Below are 13,005 nucleotides of genomic sequence, written 5' to 3'. Positions count from 1 at the left end.
TGTGCCACCCAGGCGCCCCAAGATTTCCTTCCTTTTTAAGGCAGAATAATATTCCATTGTATGAATAGACCTATCGACCACATTTCCTTTATCCATTCATCCATCAATGGATGTGCTTTTTTTTTTTTTGATGTGCTTTTCTAATAAACACTTTCAGCAATTGTTATGGCTGGATCTCTCATAACCCACTCTGAGAATAATGATGTAGACCATAAATGTTAAGCCTGGAAAGACCTTTACATGAGGATCAGGTATCATGTTCCATTTTACAGGTAAGAAAGCTGAGGTCCAGAGAAGAGAACTGATCTGTTCAGTGTTACAAAATTAATGCTAGAATGGAAGTGGGACTTAGGTCCGGCTCCTCATATAATGTAGTAGGCAGAGGTGATAATGGAGGTCTCTGAGAAAGAGAGGAGAGAGAGAGAAGGTCAGACAAAGGACATAATAATGGAACTTGGGGTGTATTCCCATTAGGTGGGGTGACAGAACATAAGAATCAAGAAAATGGTTAGAGTGAATTTCTTAAATCTTGGCTGATCTCTTCAGAACCTTCTAGCCCAGCAGTTCTCAAACTACCATGCACCTGGGTCAATTTGGGCATTTGTTTAAAGTGTAGACCCTCATGAAAAGTACAGCAAAAGGAATATAGTCGATAATATTGTAATAACTTTGTATGGTGGCAGATGGTAACTACACTTATCCTGGTAAGCATTTTATAATGTATTGTATTATCAAATCACTCTGTTGTACACCTAAAACTAATATAAAATTTTATGTCAACTATTCTTCAATAAAAAAAAAAAGCATAGATCTCCAGACACGTTGATTTAGTAGGTGTCAGTTGGGGCTCCAGTTTTTGCTTTATTTTTTTATCAGACAAAAAAAAATCACATTTATTTCAATAGTTCAAAGTGCAAATACAGCAAGTCAGTTCATGTTTCAAGATACAGTTTTAAGTATAATGAAAACATAAAAGCATGATTCCAATGAAAAATCCAGTTCCAAGAATCAAAGTTTCCAAGGGATGTGCATATTCAGCTTCCATTCCAAATGGAGCCTGAAACTCATGATGAACTTTATGAATATATTTATATATTCTTTTGTGATGTAAGAGCCTATGCAGGAAATAGTGCCAGGTATCCTCAATCATTGCACAGCCGAAGCATCTTGCCAAAAGCAGATACTATCTTGGCATTCTTTCCCAATCACAAGGTATATTAAAATACTCTGTAAAATAATAAGTTCCACAGATCAAAGGAAGCTGGATACAAAAGTGATTAAAGAGAAGTACTTTAAAACATTTCCATTGGTTTTCCCACGTTTCTGGTTTGTCCTTTTGAATTTTGTACTTTTTCACGTAAGGTATAAATTGAAACAAAAATCCAGGTAAACAGAACAAAAAATAAAGGACCTCATGAACTATCAAGGATCCCCATGTTGCAATCTGGAACTTTGTATAATTATTCAACATAGAGTTCCAAGCATTTTTAAATGGTTCTTGTAGAAGGTTCTCAGGTAAAAGTGAATCTACATACTCCACAGCCAAGGATGCTGAACTAAAGATGACGATACTTTCATTTGTTGCCATTTCTCAAATCTCTGCTGAAAGCCTTAGAATTCTGGACAACCGCGCAGGAACTGCGGGCCACCATCACCCAGACTTGGCCAGGTGCTGCAGCCTAGGCTCTGCTTTATTTTGCTAAGTAGGCACCTCAAGTGGCTTAGAATCCAATAGATGGAAAATCACACTTCACAAAAACACTTGTCTATCCTTCTAAGATCTTGAAAGTTTGTTGCCAAAATGTTTTAAGGAAATAACAAGATCTTTGATAATTCCAGATTTCCCTTATTGAATGACTTGGGAGCTGGGGTGGAGTCTGACAGCCCATAAGGGGCTCTGACTGAGTGATCTGTTTGAATAAGGGAAGCGTGGCATGCTGTTTAAGGATGCAGGATTCAGTGCTGCACTGGTCTGGGTTCAAATCCTGCCGGCGCCACTTGCTAGCTAAGTCATCTCAGGCGAGTTTTAAGTTTCCTGCCTCTGCGCCTCATCTGTAAAGCAGGGATAATAATAGTATTTGCCTCAGAAGGTTGTTTTGAATGTGGTACTTAAGAGCTTTTAGCAACCACTTGAGCACAGCTTAAATTACTACTCTTTTCAGGGTTGCTTGGAGAGCAGATCCTTTGCTCAGGATCAATCCTCTGAGGATTCTAAGGGAGCTAGAATGGCCAACTGGACTTGTTTGCCCAGGACTGAGACATTTCCCTGGAATGCATGAGTTTTAGCACTAAAACCAAGACAGTCCCGGGAAAATTGGGATGGTTGGTCACTCTAAAGGTAGAACATTTTTTGAAGCTCTTCAAGTACTTATTTACATACAGTATTTTTCCTGGTAAACAGTAGCTAGCTATAAACCTCAGAGGCTTTATTAATTCAACAAGCAATACTTGCTGAAGGTTATCTGAGAATTTACATATCTATTAGCTGCTCCAGCTCAAATTTCTACCTTGGTGGACCTGGAGGGAAGCACATGGGAGGAAGTGTGTTTCTAGGTTTCCTGGAATTCCCTGTATTTGGAATGTGCCCAGCTATAATGTCTATATTTCTTGATTAGGTAACATTTTTCTTTTAGTAAAAATGCAGGTGTGTATTAACAGTCTGGAAGAGTCTTAAGATGCTATTTAGTGGCTAAATAAACGTTAGTTGGATTAATAAGTGACTACCAATGAAGATGGCTTGACTTGGGTGTTTCGGAGACTTTATTTATAAAATTGAGAGATACAATTTGAAAGTCATCTCCTTCTCAGACGGCATTTTCCTCCCTTGCACATCATTAACTCTCTCTTAATGTGGCTTCCCAGAATAAAAGTATGATACCAGGCAGTCACTTACATTGCCCCAGTGAAGAGGCCCTTGGGATGTCTGTAATAGGCATTGGTGGAATTTTTGAATTCGGCCAGCAAGTCGTTTGGGATGCATATACAGAAACACTAACATATGCATATACATATATATTATATCCCTCAACAATACGCAGCTAAAGTCATACATCACCTCTAACTATGTTCCAGGTAGGACTTGATGTCGGCTGTACACACATTTTCCTAGGATAGTGCTTTGGACCTGTTAGGGTGGTTGAGGGTTGAGCCCCCTTTTCTTTTGATTTTTTTATTATTTTTAAAGATTTTATTTGTTTATTTGACAGAGAGAGAGATAGCAAGAGAGGGAACACAAGCAGGGAGAGCGGGAGAGGGAGAAGCAGGTTTCCCACGGAGCAGGGAGCCCGATGCGGGGCTCGATGCGGGGCTCGATGCAGGGCTTGATGCGGGGCTCGATCCCAGGACCCCGGGATCATGACCGGAGCCGAAGGCAGATGTTCAATGACTCAGCCACCCAGGCGCCCTCCCCCTTTTCTTTTTAAAGATCCACCGTTTTTCCTCAGACCAGAAGGATTTGCCATCCTCCATTCACCACTAGATGGCTCATCATTCAAAAAAATCCTTCATTCCAAAAAGGTTTATTGATCAAGTTTTCCACAGTCATTTGAGTACTGCCCTCACGAATTTCAGCGATATCAAGCATATTACCATATACTCTTTTTGTTTCATTTTGGTTTTAAGATTTTTATTTATTTATTTATTTGACAGAGAGAGAGAGAACACGAGAGCAGGAGCACAAGCAGGGGCAGTGGGAGAGGGAGAAGCAGGCTTCCCGCTGAGCAGGGAGCCCGATGCGGGGCTCGATCCCAGGACCCCGGGATGAGGACCTGAGCTGAAGGCAGCGGCCCAGGTGCCCCTACTGTATACTCTTTTGAATATTTTTCTTTAAACTGACTTAATTTTTAACTTACGTATGCCTGTTTTAGAAGTAAACAGGAAGATGAGAGGGGAAAAGGCGAGAGGTATACACAGATGAAAAACACAATGGCGCCAGAGAGAAAGAGCTGCAGCAAAGACTGATGGGAAGAAAACATGGGTCTGGAGGTGGTGATTCAAGAGGCAAGGGACCAAGACCAGTAGAAAGCAGAAAGATGGAGGGTGCAGGTGAGTAACAAGTGATCTCAAAACTGAGAGGGAAAAACTGGGCAAGAGACAAGGAGAGGAAGGCGTAGAACCTGGGGATGAGGAGGATGTGAGACAGGTATAGAAATATTGGCAGAAGAAGTTTGTATAAGATGAGGCTGCCACTGAGTTGGGCAAAGCCAGAGGCTGAAAGAAAGATGGAGCTCAAGGGGAAAGTGTGGGCATGCGATCTGAGGGGCTGAGGAGGATTAGGAGGTGCATCAGACGCCCTTGGCCACCTACCCAGTTTTCATGACCTCTCCCTTCCTTCTTTCCTTTGGGGAACATTGGGAAACACTGTTCAGTAACCAAACCCCAAACTGTGGCCCAATAGACCACAGACTTTTAATGCTTTACCTGTAAACCTTGTGACCATGCGTGTTTGAGAATTCAGAATTGTTGGGATTTTAGAAAGGCAATACAAGTACATGCTAGACCTTAGGTAACTAACATACCCAGTGTGGTCCGGGGCAACACCCCATAACCAAACATGTTAACATTTCTGCACCAAACCAATGATCTGTCACACTTAGTGGGATAGACAAGGACTAGGAAATAGCCTCAGGTCAGTTCAGATTAGGTTTTGGCACCTAAGGAATTTTGATGCCAAACTTAAAAAAAAAAAGCCTCTTGATTTTGAATCTTTTGGATTGTGCACACTGCTTATGTCTTGATTCTGAAGCTGGGTCATGGGTACGTGGGAGCTTGTCATGTTACTGTTTATACCTTTTTGTGTGTGTAAAATACTAATTTTTAGGCTCCACGCCCAGCATGGAGCCCAGCGCAGGTCTCGAACCCACAACCCTGAGATCAAGACGTAAGCTGAGAACAAGAGTCGGACACTTCACCGACTAAACCCACCCAGGTGCCCCTGTGTAAAATATTAACGTTTAAAATCTTTGAATGACATGGGTTCATGTCTGTTCTGAGAGGGCACATGATTCGGTACTCGGTTCACAGCAGGCTTACTAAATACTTGTTGAATGGAATCAACTTGACCTAGCCCTCCCACTCTCAATGTTTGTTATTCTTGCCCTACAAAAAGCAACAGATGCTCTGCTGGTTAGGGAGGTTAGTCTGGTTGTGAATATAAATAAGAGTTAAGCTGGAACAAGGACTGGCCCTAGGGAAAATTCATTTATTCTTTTATTCATTAATTCGACAAATATTTATCAAGGACTGCTATGAGCCTAGCACCAGGCCAGAAGAAGAGAAGCCATTGGAGGCACCACATAAACAAAATTTTATCTATACCATTGAGAAATTCACGGTCTGGTAGAGGGGATGATCTGCTCATATCTGCGGGTGATTTAATGGGCTGAGTGCATGATCTGCTCATATCTGATTTAATGGGCTGAGTGCCACAGGAGAGACACTGAGGGCAATGAAAGCTCTAAGCAGGTATGCCCTCTACCTGGGTGTGCCTGGGTATAGTAATAGAAGAGCTGTGATTATCACAGTCCCCATGATGCTACAACGTAAAATGGCAATGTGCTCTCGGTGCTTCCTAACCTATGGGAGCTTAGGTCTTCACAAAACTGAGTTTCTGAGGTACCCAAGGCTTCCTATGTACCCAAGAAGGAGGGCAATGGAAGCTCGTGGTTAGGGGCCTTCCAGTGCTTAATGAGCATCATCGTAGATGACCCCCTGAGAAAAGTTATCATGGTCTCCTGGATGATCATCTGAAACATTCCCTGACCTTTCGGCCCCTGCTCCAGACAGTCCTGTCCCAACAACCTACACAAGAAAATGCCTTCATAAGTCAACATTCCCCAGAGAAGAATTTTTCCTGGAGCCCAGAGGCAACAATTTTTCCAGTAACAAGATCTTGGTTTACTTCTTCCTTGATCTTGGCTTGACTCACCTCAGCCTGGGTCTAGACTATGATGTGGGCCACAGAGATTCTTATCTGGGGATAATAAAGAAGTTGAGTAGGTAAAGTACTTAACATAGTACTTGGCACATAGTAAGCACTGTAGCATTGTACCCACCTCATAGGGTTGGTGTCAGAATTCAATCAGATTACCCATGTAAAGAGCTCAGCACGCAAAAAAGATTAGCATTTATGATAATGGTGCTAATGTGATAACAGTGCTAATATGAAAATCATCCTATGACAATACCAATCATCATAGGATAATCATATGATAACGGTACTAATATGGTAATGGTGCTAATATGATAATCATTCTGGTCAAGGAATGCCCCAGAGCAGTGAATTCCACCCCAGAATCTACATCTCGAAGAAGCTGATCCTTGTGGGGTCAAAGCTTCGGTTTGGGAGGAGGAGCTAGTACTCAACAAGGTCTGTAAATCCCATGACGGTGTACTCAGAGCCTAGTGGAAGAGGCGGGGACCCCTGCCTATCCACTCCAGTGACATAACTGTCATAGAGATCACTAATGACCTCTTTCTTGGTAAATTCGATCGACCGTTTTCGATTTCAGCCCTTATCTTTTGCGACCTTTTTCTGTCAGCAGGCCACATTGGCATGGTAAAGTCTTCCTTTTCTCCTTCATGACGCACTGTGTTGACTTACATGACAACACATGCTGAGGGTTTCCTCTTTCTGGCTATTCCTTCTCGCTCTCCTTTGCAAGCGCTTCTTCCTCCATCCATCTCTTAACCCCTGCTAACCATCAGGATTCTTTCTTAGGCAGCCTTCTTTTCTCATTGGACATATTCTCCCCTGTGTAATCTTTTCCACACCCATGGGTTCAGTGACCCATATACTGATGATTCCTAAATCTCTAGCTCAGATCTCTCTTATGAGCTCTGCACCCACAGATCCAACTGCTAAGTGGACATTTCCTCATGGATTTCTTATGAGCACCCCAATTCTGTAAGGTTAGCAGCTCCACCCCACATCTATAAACAAAAAACTTTGCTTCCCCTCCTATGTTCTCTATCTCCCTCTCCCTCATCACCTACATCTAATCAATGTGTAGATAGATCTTCTAGAATATAATCTGAATGCATCCACTTCTTTCTCTTTTCATTGTCATCATGCTAATCCAGGCCACTGTCATCTCTCACCTGAAATAATTTTCTAATGGGTCCCCTTCTTTCCTGTTTTTCTCCTCTCCAGTCCACTCCTTACGTGAAAGCTAGAAAAGGTTTTCTGAAACAGCAAAATGATCGGGTCACACATCTGCTTAAAATCTTTTGACAACTCCTCATCGTTTTTAGGTAATGATAATTACAGCTTGGATTTATATAGTATCTAGTATATGCCAGGCATTCCTCTGAGATATATATTGACAACATCCGATGAAGAACGGAGGCCTAGCAACAACTATGTGGGTGAATTTGAAACTGGATTATCCAGCCCTGGTCGAGCCTCTTGAGATGACTGCCTCAGCCAACAGCTTGATTACGACCTGAGCCTGAATTGCCTAGATAAACCACTCCTAGATTCCTGACCCTTAGCAACTATGTGAGATAATAATGTTTGTGGTTTTAAGCTGCCATGTTTGGGGGAAAGTTGTTACACAGCAGTAGATAACTAGCACACTACTCTAGCATATTACTTCAAGCTTCATTCATTCATTCATTCAACCAATAGCCATTTAATGGGTACCAAATATGAAAAATATGAGTACTAAATATGAAAACTACATCTCTGCCCACCCTCCCCTACCTTTGCCTACCCCCATCACAGCAATAAGGAACTATCTATCCCTCAATCCCAAAAGGTGGCATGAGTCTTCATGGGTTTGTGCTTTTGTGCTGCCTGAGCTATCCTTTGCCTCTTTCTTAGCCTGGCTACCTCCCAGTCTTCCTCGAAGTTGGGTCCCTGTTATCCCCTTCAGTCTGAGCTACATACTGCTTTCTCCTGCTCCATTAACACTCTATACCCACCTCTCTTAGCATTTACCTCACCATAGTATAACAGACCCTTTCCTTGTCCAAACAAATTGAACCTTGAGGAAGGAACTATGTCTTACTCAACAACACATCGCCCTGCTTGAAAGCTTGTAGAATGAATGAACCAATGGGTGAATGAATGTAAGTTCTGGGGGGCAGGGCAGGCATCTTTGTCTTCTCTGTTCACTGACGTATCCCAAATGTCTAGCATAATGCCTGCTAGAGAGTTAAGTGCTCAATAAGTATCTGTTGAATGTTGTGGAAAGTTTAATGAAGAAACAAACAAATGAATACAAAGCAAATAGCCCTTGAACATAGGAAAAGGCATTCAATCACACTTCTACTAAATTAAAACTAACTTAAATTAAATTAATGTATTAATTAAAAGTAAACTTGCAGACTTTTCCTTTCTTATTTAATTGGCCCAAATCTGAACATCTGATAGTATTTGGTTGTAAAGCCTTGGGGTAGTGAACACTCTCACGCATTGCTGTTGGGAATGCAAAATGGCACAACCCCTATGGAGGACAACCGAGTGAGACCTATCAACATTTAAAAAATGTTTACTCTTCTGGGTATCTATCTTACAGATAGTCTTTCACACTTATGAAACAACGCATGGGCAGGGGTATTTGTTGCCATGTTGTTTATAATAGTGAATGGTTGGAAATAACCCAGATGTCCATCTACAGGCAACTGGATAAATAAACTTTGGTATATCTGTACAATGTAGTATCATGCAGTTGTTAAAAAAGATGGTGGAAGGAGCTGTCTCTGTACTGTGTACTGAAATATCTTCATGATACATACTATGGTGAAGAAAGCAAAGTACAGAAAAGGATATAGAGTATGCTACCTTCATGGAAGAAAGCAGGAACATATAAAAAAGACACACATCTATTTGCACAAATATTAAAGAGCTATACAAGAAGTCAATAGAGGTGGTTACCTATTAGAGGCAAGAGGAGTGGACAAAGAACTGGGATAAATGAAGACAGGGTGAGGCAGGCCTTCTTAATGTATTCCTTCTTGATAGGTTTGAATTTTGAATCATGTGAATGTACTACTTACTTCAAAACATTAAATTACAAGAAAAACAGCCAGCTTGTAGCTAGCTATGCATTTGAAAAGACTAACTCATTCCCTGAAACATATGAATATGTTTCTCCCAAGGACATGTGTGTTCAAACAGGGATTCAAACCAGAAGCCAAAGAAATCAACCATGCATTGTGAAATTTCAGGCAGCAACAGCAGTATAGTGAGGGAGAGGGGACAGAGCCTCGCAAGGACCCCTGCCATCAGATCCTCATCCCCCGTTTGCCGTCATGCCCACACGTTCAGCAAACAGAGCCTAGAAAGAAGCTCTTATAACCCAGGGCTAATACCAGGCCCCCAGTTGTCCCAATATCTGCAAATGCTAGCCCTGGGTAGTACAAATGAATTTCTTTTGCAAATGGAGAATCAAGGCTTTTTGACAAAATATATGTGCAACAGAAATGCAGAAAGGTGCCCTTGGTCTTCCAGAAACAGAAAGAAAAAAAAAAAGAGGAAAAGAAAAAGCCATAGCCAGCCATCGATATCAAAGCCTGAGCTGTTTATTTGGTGCAGATCCTATGATCATGAATGTCTCAGAGCTGTAATTCTGTCTGATTACCCTGTGTTGTCAGGAGGGTGGAAAAACCCAGAAGATTAATGTTTTGTGTGGCAATAAGGTGGCAGGCCTGCAACTCTGAGCTTATCTTCCATGAATCAGGAGCGGGGCTGAGAGGCTTCAAGAGACAGCGACATTTTATAATGATGTGTGTGTGTGTGTGTGTGTGTGTGTGTGTGTGTGTGTGTGTAATGAGGCCTGTCAAGCCCAGATTCATTAGTTTCTGATGCCATTGGCTTCCTCTGTAGACAGTCAGGCCAAAGGTCCCCGAGCTCAACCCCCTTCTCCAGTTCATTTTGTGGCATCAGTGTATCTAGGACAGAGTGGTATGTATACTTGAGGGGCAGGGGACAAGGCTGATTTAGGTATGGGTTCTGGTTTCTAATCCCTGTCAAAAGGCAGATGCCTTAGGAACTATTGGAAAGCTCTTTCAATGGGAAGCCCAGTTCAGTAATTGCTCATAGCTCTTTCCCAGAGCACCCAAGGAAAGGGGGGCCCATTTAAAACAAGAGTGACAGACGCCTGGATGGCTCAGTAGGTTAGGTGTCTGCCTTAGGCTCAGGTCATGATCTCAGGGTCCTGGGGTGGAGCCCCACGTCAGGCTCCCTATTCGGGGGGTGGGGGTCGGGCGGCTTCTCCCTCTACCTCCGCTCTTCGCCCTTGCTCGTGCACTTGCTCTCTCTCTCACTCGTTCTCTCTCTCTCTCTCTCTCTCTCGCTCTCACTCTCTCTCTGAAATAAATAAATAAAAATCTTAAAAGATATACAAATAAAAGAAAAGCTTCCACTTAAAAACCATAAAGTAAAACAAGAGTGACTGTTCAGTTGGCCTATCTGTTGACCTCAAGCATTTAGACTGTAGCACCTAGAACTTAGGTCCAAACTTGGTAAATTGGCCCATTTTAAATAGCAGAACTATCCAAAGTTTGACTGTAAAACTAGAGTGCATAGAAGCTGCGTGACTTTGGAAAAGTCACTTAACCTCTCGGAGATTCCACTTATGTATAAGATAAGGGTAATAATATTATCTAACAAGGTTGTTGTGTGGATGGGATGAGATAGGTGCGCACAATGAGTGCCTGGCACTCAGTAAGTAGCCATCATTACTGCGGATGCCTGGGGCTCAGAAATGAACTCCACTGCTTACTAACCATGTGACCTTTGGGCAACTTACCTGATCTCTCTAAACTTCAGTTTTCACACCTATAAAACGGAGCTAATAATCTTCACAACCCTATGAGGTAAGCACCATTAAGCACAAGTTAAGAACTTAACCACGGTGCCTCTCATAGTAGTCATTCAAGAAATGACAGCTAGTAGGAGTAGTTATCGGTGGGAAATGAAGAGGGGGAGAAATGGGAGAAAGAAGAGGAGGAAAAGGGGGAGGAGGAGGAGAGGAAGGAAGAGAAGGGGGAGGGGAGGAAGAGAAGGAGTTGGGGAAGAAGAAGAGGAGGGGGAGGAAGAAGAGGAGGGGGAGGAAGAAGAGGAGGGGGAGGAAGAAGAGGAGGGGGAGGAAGAAGAAGAGGAGGGGGAGGAAGAGGAGGGGGAAGGGGGAGGCAGAGGAAGAGGAGGGGAAGAAAAAGGAGGAGGAGGGGGGAGAAGAAGAGGAGAAGGGGGAGGAAGTAGAGGGGGAGGAAGAGAAGGAGGAGCAGGATAGAAATATACATAAAAGCTCCAGGAAGAGAAATTTGGTTCAAACGCAAGAACTTAGTGACTCTGAATTTGTTTTCAAAATTAAAAAATCATCTCACCCCTCCTCTCACACGCTTAAAAAAGTCTGCCTCCAAACTCCTTAGCATTATATTCAAAGACTTTTAGGGTCTCTGTCCCCTTGCTATTTTTCCAGCATCATTGTCTTCCGGGCTTCTTCCTCTAGGCTGCGGCTCAGACAGGAAGTCCCACAGTGCTCATGCCCTGAGCACGCAGTGCTATTTATACTATTATTATTAAATTGTTATTTATAAGATTATTTACACTATGTATTGAATACTTGCCATATGTAAGCGTCTTCCGTGCATCATCCCCACTAGACCGTAAGCTCCACGAGGAGCAAAACCACCATCATCTCTATTTATTTTCCAGTCTACCCCAGTGTCTAGCACGGTGCCTAGCACATGCAGCGCCCTTGATAAGTAATTCTCGATGCCTGAATAAATGTAATCCTCACAGCAATTCTATGAGATGGGTGTAACCATCATTCTCATTTTACAGAAAAGAAACTGAGGCTTAGCGACATTAAATAAAAGTCATAGAAGTGTGGAGTTAAGATCAGACCCCTGTTTGTCAGACTCCATGGGCTCTGCCTGGAGCCACTCTCTTGCCCAGATTATTTTCTCCAATGCACACCATCAATTCTCATGTCTTCCTTCCTCTGCTCATGCTGCTTGAAATGGCTCTTCCTCTCCGTCCATCTGATAAACTCATCTTTTTTTTTTTTTTTCGAGATGGAGAGCGTGTGCGTGGGGGAGGGGCATAGGGAGAGAGGGATCTTAAGCAGGCTCCACACCCAGCACGGAGCCTGACTAGGGGCTCAATCTCACAACCCTGAGATCATGACCAGAGCATAAATCAAGTCAGATGCTTAACTGGCTGAGCCACCCAGGTGTCCCGATAAACTCATCTTTTAAGACTCACTTCAAGTGTCATTGTCTCTTACAATTAATAGACTTTTTATATTATATTTTATTCTAGAGAGTATTTGAGATGGCTTTCAAAATGCATAACAGGAAAAAAAAAACAAATAAATGATAAAATCATAGCAAAGAGAAATGTAGAATTAGGAAAAAAAAAAAAAAAAACAAAGATCCAGGAAGGCAAGATTCATCTAGGAAAATGCCTGCCGTAAGATTCTTCTGTTCCTAGAAAGGTAGGCCACACATTTATTTCTAAGCGTGCTGGCAGCCAAGGCAAGGATAAGAGACCTGATCTGTTGTAGGACTCATAGTGTTTGTAAGTTAAAAAAAAAAAAATTCTCCCACCTTTCCATTTTTAAAAAGAAGCTCAGTTTTTCTCTGGAATTTGAGAGGAATACCTTCTGAAGCTTCTCTAAAGAGAAAATGCCCTATTAAATGCAAATTTTAAAGAAAAAAATTTAAAAATTAAATTAAATGTTTTATCAAAAAATAAAATAAAGAGGGGGGTGCCTGGGTAGCTTGGTTGAGCAGGCAACTCTTGATTTTGGCTCAGGTCTGATTTCGGGGTCCTGGGATCGGGTCCCATGTCGGGCTTCATGAATAGCAGGGAGTCTGCTTGAGAATCCTCTCCCTCTCTCTGTCTTTCCCCCTGTTCTCTTTCTCTCTCTCAAATGGTTGGATAAATCTTTTGAAAAGATAAAGAGAAAATACCTTAAGATTTAGTACATGTCATTCTCCACAACAGTCCTATGATAATTTTTTTTATGGTTTTTTAAGGAACTTCCACACCCA

The 13,005-nt window shown here is 42.2% G+C and overlaps 1 pseudogene; it reads right to left on the bottom strand.

Moving 5' to 3' along the window:
• Positions 1–952: 952 nt before the first annotated feature.
• Positions 953–1,588, bottom strand: LOC114198360 (methylsterol monooxygenase 1 pseudogene; annotated as a pseudogene).
• Positions 1,589–13,005: the final 11,417 nt, after the last annotated feature.

The sequence above is a fragment of the Eumetopias jubatus genome, unplaced genomic scaffold, assembly GCF_037043125.1.
Source record: "Eumetopias jubatus isolate StellerSeaLion01/CBP00866 unplaced genomic scaffold, mEumJub1_p1.0 scaffold_11, whole genome shotgun sequence".
Taxonomy (NCBI): Eukaryota; Metazoa; Chordata; class Mammalia; order Carnivora; family Otariidae; genus Eumetopias; species Eumetopias jubatus.
This window is presented reverse-complemented; position numbering and strand designations above follow the sequence as displayed.